This window comes from Sinohyriopsis cumingii, unplaced genomic scaffold (assembly GCF_028554795.1).
Source record: "Sinohyriopsis cumingii isolate HCF-2022 unplaced genomic scaffold, ASM2855479v2 utg000938l, whole genome shotgun sequence".
NCBI lineage: Eukaryota > Metazoa > Mollusca > Bivalvia > Unionida > Unionidae > Sinohyriopsis > Sinohyriopsis cumingii.
In genome coordinates, this window is record NW_028315944.1 from 2,297,801 (window position 1) to 2,305,507 (window position 7,707).

The window sequence follows — 7,707 nt, forward strand, 5'->3', positions numbered from 1 at the left end:
ATCATTATAAGAATTAGGCATTGTGAATGAGCACATTAAGTCCATAATGAGCAATCATTATAATAATTAGGCATTGTGAATCAGCACATTAAGTCCATAATGAGCAATCATTATAAGAATTAGGCATTGTGAATCAGCACATTAAGTCTATAATGAGTAATTATTATAAGAACTAGGCATTGTGAATCAGCACATTAAGTCCATAATGAGCAATCATTATAAGAATTAGGCATTGTGAATCAGCACATTAAGTCTATAATGAGTAATCATTATAAGAATTAGGCATTTGTGAATCAGCACATTAAGTCTATAATGAGTAATCATTATAAGAATTAGGCATTTGTGAATCAGCACATTAAGTCTATAATGAGTAATTATTATAAGAACTAGGCATTGTGAATCAGCACATTAAGTCCATAATGAGCAATCATTATAAGAATTAGGCATTGTGAATGAGCACATTAAGTCCATAATGAACAATCATTATAAGAATTAGGCATTTGTGAATCAGCATATTAAGTCCATAATGAGTAATCATTATAAAAACTTGTACAATTATGTGCATCAACACATTATGGACATCAAGAGTGATCCTATAAATAATTTTTCTCATCAGGTAAATTTCACTGAATCATGTGTGATACTCCCTGATTATTAGGACCACTGTTCTGATAATGGCACAAAAGATCACACAAAGCAAAACTGCTTTGATGGATGGCAATGAGGGAATTATTAAAGAAATTCTGAAGTTATCAAACAGTCTGATGTTGTTGTTGTTATAGGTTTTAATGCCATTTTTCAGCACAAGATAGGCTATACATGGCAGCCAGTATTAATGGTGAAGGAAGAACCCAGGAAAACCCCGGAAAGAACCACCAACCCACGAGAAGCTACCGGCAAGTTTTCTCATAGTTTGATATTGTAAAAGTAATTTCCATGAAAGATGATATCTTTTGTCTATGTCAAACTGATCAATATCTAAATTCCTAATATCTAATAGAACTGTATTATTTAACACACAGCTACCTAATATCTAATAGAACTGTATTATTTAACACACAGCTATATTGAAAACCTTTGGAGGTTTTTTTTTGCTGTGTTACTTGTAGCTTATCACACCAGCTTGATACAGACACACAGAGTGAACTAGCTGCAATTTGGACGATTGAGATACCTTATAAAGTCATACCACTTCATGGTGTGTTTTTCTGGCACCTTATAAATTCAAACCAATTCAAGATGTGTTTTACTGGCACCTTACAAATTCAAACCGCTTTAGGATGTGTATTTCAAGCACTTTACAGATTCATACCACTTCATGCTGTGTTTCAAACTCCTTACAAATTCATGCTGTGTGTTTCAAACTCCCTATATTTTTTTTTCATGCTGTGTGTTTCAAACTCCTTACAAATTCATGCTGTGTGTTTCAAACTCCCTACAAATTCATGCTGTGTTTCAAGCACCCTAACAAAGTGATACCACTTCACCAGGTATGTTGTAGGCACATAACAAAAAGTCAGGTTACATTTATTGCTTGTGTGTTTCAAGCATCTAACAAAGTCATACCTCTTTATGATGCTTGCTTCAGGCACCTTACATACTCAGATCACATTTAATGATGTGTGTTTCAAGCACCTTACAAATTCAAACCACTTCAAGATGTATTTCAAGCACTTTACAAATCATACCATTTCATGCCATATGTTTCAAACACCCTACATATTTATGCTTTTTCATGAGTATCTCACACACCTTATAAAGTCATACAACTTCATGTGTATTTCACACACCTTACAAAGTCATACCATTTCATGTGTATTTCATACACATTACAAAGTCATACCACTTTATTTGTATTTCACACACCTTACAAAGTCACACCACTTCATGAGTATTTATCACACCTTACAAAGTCATACCTCTTCATGTGTATAACACACCTTACAAAGTCATACCACTTCATGTGTATTTCACACACCTTACAAAGTCACACCACTTCATGTGTATTTATCGCACCTTACAAAGTCATACCACTTCATGTGTATGTCATATACCTTACAAAGTCATACGATTTCCTGTGTATTTCACACGCCTTACAAAGTCATACCACTTTATTTGTATTTCACACACCTTATAAAGTCACACCACTTCATGTGTATTTATCACACCTTAAAAAGTCATACCACTTCATGTGTATTTCACACACCTTACAAAGTCATAACACTTCATGAATTTCTCACACCTTACAAAGTCATACCTCTTCATGTGTATAACACACCTTACAAAGTCATACCGCTTCATGTGTATTTTACACACCTTAGTAAGTCATACCACTTCTTGTGTATTTCTCACACCTTACAAAGTGATACCAATTCACGATGTTCTTGCATCTTGCAAAGTTCTTCAAGCACCTTACAGAGTGATACCACTTCATATGTGTGTTTTAAGGTCCTTACAGAGTCGTACCACTTCATGTGTACTTCAAACACATTACAGACTCATGCTACTTCATGCTGCATGTTTCAAGAATCTTTCAAAGTCAAACCACTTCAACTAGTTATCCACTTTTACATCTTGAAACACTGTCATTTATTTTTTCTTGATGCTACTAATGATGATGATGCTTCACACAACTTTATATTTGATCACTGCCATGCAAAAAAAAGAAAAACAATTGTTGGTGCAAAATCTGATATCTTAAATACTTACTTCAGGGATTGCCAATGAAGACAGTGCTCCTGGATGCCATCCAATTCTCACAATCAGGGATTAAAATATACAATAAAGTGATCAATGAGTAAATTACCATATTCCCTTTTTTATGTTGCAATGAGTGACTGTTATGTCATACTAAACAAATTATAATTTTTATTCACCAATTGTGACAAGAGTGCTATGCAAAATGGTATCAAGGGTAGGTAACTCCTTTCATAAAATTTCCTTTCAAAGCTTCTTCTGTTAAATCACATACCCAGCAAAGAGTCTTGTGTTAAACCATATACCCAGCAAAGAGTCTTGTGTTAAATCACATACCCAGCAAGGAGTCTTGTGTTAAATCACATACCCAGCAAAGAGCATTCTTTTAAATCACATACCAGCAAAGAGTCTTTTGTTAAATCACATACCCAGCAAAGAGTCTTCTATTAAATCACATACCCAGCAAAGAGTCTTGTGTTAAATCACATACCCAGCAAAGAGTCTTGTGTTAAATCACATACCCAGCAATGAGTCTTTTGTTAAATCACATAAAGAGCAAAGGGTCTTCTGTTAAATCACATACCCAGCAAAGTGTCTTCTATTAAATCACATACCCAGCAAAGAGTCTTCTATTAAATCACATACTCAGCAAAGAGCCTTGTGTTAAATCACATACCCAGCAAACAGTCTTGTGTCAAATCACATACCCAGCAAAGAGTCTTCTATTAAATCACATACCCAGCAAAGAGTCTTCTATTAAATCACATACCCAGCAAGGAGTCTTTTGTTAAATCACATACCCAGCAAAGAGTCTTCTATTAAATCATATACCCAGCAAGGAGTCTTGTATTAAATCACATACCCAGCAAGGAGTCTTTTGTTAAATCACATACCCAGCAAAGAGTCTTTTGTTAAATCACATACCCAGCAAAGAGTCTTGTGTTAAATCACATACCCAGCAAAGAGTCTTGTGTTAAATCACATACCCAGCAATGAGTCTTTTGTTAAATCACATAAAGAGCAAAGGGTCTTCTGTTAAATCACATACCCAGCAAAGTGTCTTCTATTAAATCACATACCCAGCAAAGAGTCTTGTGTTAAATCACATACCCAGCAAAGAGTATTCTATTAAATCACATACCCAGCAAACAGTCTTCTATTAAATCACATATCCAGCAAACAGTCTTCTATTAAATCACATACCCAGCAGACAGTCTTCTATTAAATCACATATCCAGCAAAGAGTCTTCTATTAAATCACATACCCAGCAAAGAGTCTTCTGTTAAATCACATACCCCGCAAAGAGTCTTGTGTTAAATCACATACCCAGCAAAGAGTCTTCTATTAAATCACATACCCAGCAAAGAGGCTTCTATTAAATCACATACTCAGCAAAGAGTCTTCTATTCAATCACATAACCAGCAAAGAGTCTTCTGTTAAATCACATACCCAGCAAAGAGTCTTCTGTAAAATCACATACCCAGGGAAGAGTCTTGTGTTAAATCACATACCCAGCAAAGAGCATTCATTTAAATCACATACCCAGTGAAGAGTCTTCTGTTAAATCATATAACCAGCAAAGAGTATTTTGTTAAATCACATACTGAGCAGAGTGTCTCCTGTTAAATCCCATACAGAACAGTCTTCTATTAAATCACATACCCAGCAAAGAGTCTTTTGTTAAATCACATACCCAGCAAAGAGTCTATTGTTAAATCACATACCCAGCAAAGAGTCTTTTGTTAAATCACATACCCAGCAAAGAGTCTTGTGTTAAATTACATACCCAACAAAGAGTCTTTTGTTAAATCACATACCCAGCAAAGAGTTTTCTGTTAAACCACATACCCAGCAAAGTGTATTGTGTTAAATCACATACCCAGCAAACAGTCTTGTGTTAAATCACATACCCAGCAAAGAGACTTCTATTAAATCACATACCCAGCAAAGAGTCTTGTGTTAAATCACATACCCAGCAAAGAGTCTTGTGTTAAATCACATACCCGGCAAAGAGTCTTGTGTTAAATCACATACCCAGCAAAGAGTCTTGTGTTAAATTACATACCCAGCAAAGAGTCTTTTGTTAAATCACATACCCAGCAAAGAGTCTTTTGTTAAATCACATACCCAGCAAAGAGTATTTTGTTAAATCACATACCCAGCAAAGAGTCTTCTGTTAAGTCACATACCCAGCAAATGGTCTTCTGTTAAATCACATACCCATCAAAGAGTCTTCTATTAAATCATATACCCAGCAAAGAGTTGAGACAGCAGGCCAATAAACTTGTAAATTGTGGTTCAGTAATTCAGCATTACAAGCCAAGGAATATCACGTTTGCATGTACATCAAATAAGAATTAGAACAAGAAAGTTTTAAAATATGCATATAACAAAAAGAATATACTGCCTTGTTTTATAACTGTCTTCCAGTTTGAATACAAGTTTGAACTGGGGTAAAAGTTGCTGCATGTTATGATAATGTATGTCTCTATATTTTTATTTGCTGATGCTGTTAAATCTGTGCTGAGAACAAAATCTTTATTTGTTGAAAAAAAATTAAGGAATGGGAGTACAGTATAAGGTAAATGTGGCATAAGCCACACAGTTCCAAAAGTTAAAATATTTTTGCAGACATCAATCTCTAAAGTTTGCACAAATGTATATTTTTTTAAAAAAGGATTAGGAGAGAGAGAGAGAGAGATTGTCACTTGCCTCACCAATGCTATTAACCTCAATAATTTTTCTTTCAGTAATCATGTATAGTGGATGTTCTCTGTAAAAGATTGGGTCTAAACTTAAAAGTAGTGTTTCATGGTTCAAATGTAAATAACATCCAACAAATGAAATTTAGCATGAAATTTCAACAAAGTCAAGGAAGCATGAAATGTAACTCAGGACCTACTATTGAAATGAGGGAGTAGTGCTCATAAAGATCTCCTTACAAAGTTTTTTGATCCTAGAACTGATAGAGTTTACATAGCAGGAACAAAAACCTATGTGTTTATGACCTAAAAGCAAAAGCATAAACTTAGTCTGTAAATTGTGAAATGTAGATCATACTGCCATTTTGTGCATAGGTGTTTTGTGAATTTAGATCATTACAATCATCTGGTTTAATGATTTAAGCATGAAGAGTTAAAACAAATAATTTAACCAAACTCAGGAAAGTATGAAATAATTTGGGCACAGTTACCTATTTCTGTATAAGGGTGCAGTACTTATAAAGTTGCATTGCCTCATAAAGTTTCATGATTCCTGGTATGACAAAATGTAAACAGGATGCAGTATAAATATTTACATGGTCATGAGCTAAATATAAAAATCCAAAGCCTGAAAAGTGTTAAATGCATGTCATGGTGAACTTCTTTGGTTGCAATAGCATTACATACAATCATCTAGGTTGATGATTCTAGCCTCGAGACTGAAGTTGAGTCAAAGAAGCATGAAATATTACAGAGACAGTCTACATTTGAATGAGGATATGATTCTAGCCTCAAGACTGAAGTTGAGTCAAAGAAGCACGAAATATTACAGACACAGTCTACATTTGAATGAGGATGCAGTACTCATTAAGATTCATCCAGTTCCCTGTTTCTAGGAATAACAGAAAGTATACAGGGAACTAAAATGGAAATTATTTGGTCATCAACTAAATGAACAAACCTAATCTAAGCCAGTAAATTAATAAATCACTGGCATAATGATTTTTTTTTGTGTGAAATGGGCTTTGGTACCAGTAGAGGTGCATGTTATCATAAAGCTTGATGATTCTATTATGGACAGATCTTGATAAATAAACATAATGCATGAACATCATCCGATGTCAGTGAAGTGCAATTATGGGACAAAGTGATTTACTTTTGGCATGAGGGTGTGAGTATGGTACTCATCAAGTTGCATTCTCTCACCAGGTGTTGTGGTTCTAGATATAATAGCTTGTATATAAGAAGCAAGAAACCCTGCTTGGTAATGAGGTAAATGCAATATCACAGTGACCTTCTTTTGTCATTTAATTGGATGATTCTAACATGAAAAGAACCTAAACATTAAAAATGCAAACATTGACGAAAGTGAGTAAACCATAAATATGGGACACATTGGCCTATTTTTATAATGAAGGTGTAGTAAATCATCAAGCTGAATCTCTTCACAAAGTTTAGTCATTGTAAGTGTAACAATATCATATATTTAGTCATGAACTAAACACACAGACTCGAGTTAAACCATCTTCGCTAGCCCTGGTTCTGATGTGTTGACCCTGTCTATAAATTGGTGGATCACGCAGATATTTCTGAGCTACAGGCCTGTGAATTTTATTGGATGTGGCAGTAAGCAACCACATCCAATCAAAATTATCCAATCAAAATTAAGTTGTTCAAAATATGAACACTGTTCCTACACAAAACTTGAATGGGCACATTAATAAGTAATTTTCCACTGCCAGTCCATGTTCGTGCAAATAACTTTCACTCAGATATACCTGTAATGGTTTCTCTCTGGTACGTAGCCATACTTTCATTGTTAAGTCTTGCAAAGTAGCTTTTTGAAGTCAATTGCCGCCACCAATTTTGACCAATGTACAATGCACCACTGTTACACACCACTGGTTAGTTGGCATTACATAGTAAGAGAGGCATCTCAATAATTCTATTAGATTCCGCTAGGACAAAGCACTAAAATATCTGCTTGATCTGCCAAGGTATAGCTAGGGTTAGCATATCAAAACCTTGGCTAGCGATTTTTGTTGTTGTTGTTGTTGTGGGGTTTAATGCCATTTTTCAGCACACGATAGGCTATAAATGGCAGCCAGTATTAATGGTGGAGGAAGAACCCGCCAAAACCCTAGAAAGAACCACCGACCCACGAGAAGCTACTGGCAAGCTTTCTCACATACCCACATTGGCTGAATCTGAGACTCGAACCCATGCAGACAGAGGTGAGATGGCAGTGATCCACAATGGAGAGCGCTTTAGACCACTCAGCCACTCGAGGGCCCCTTTGCTAGCAA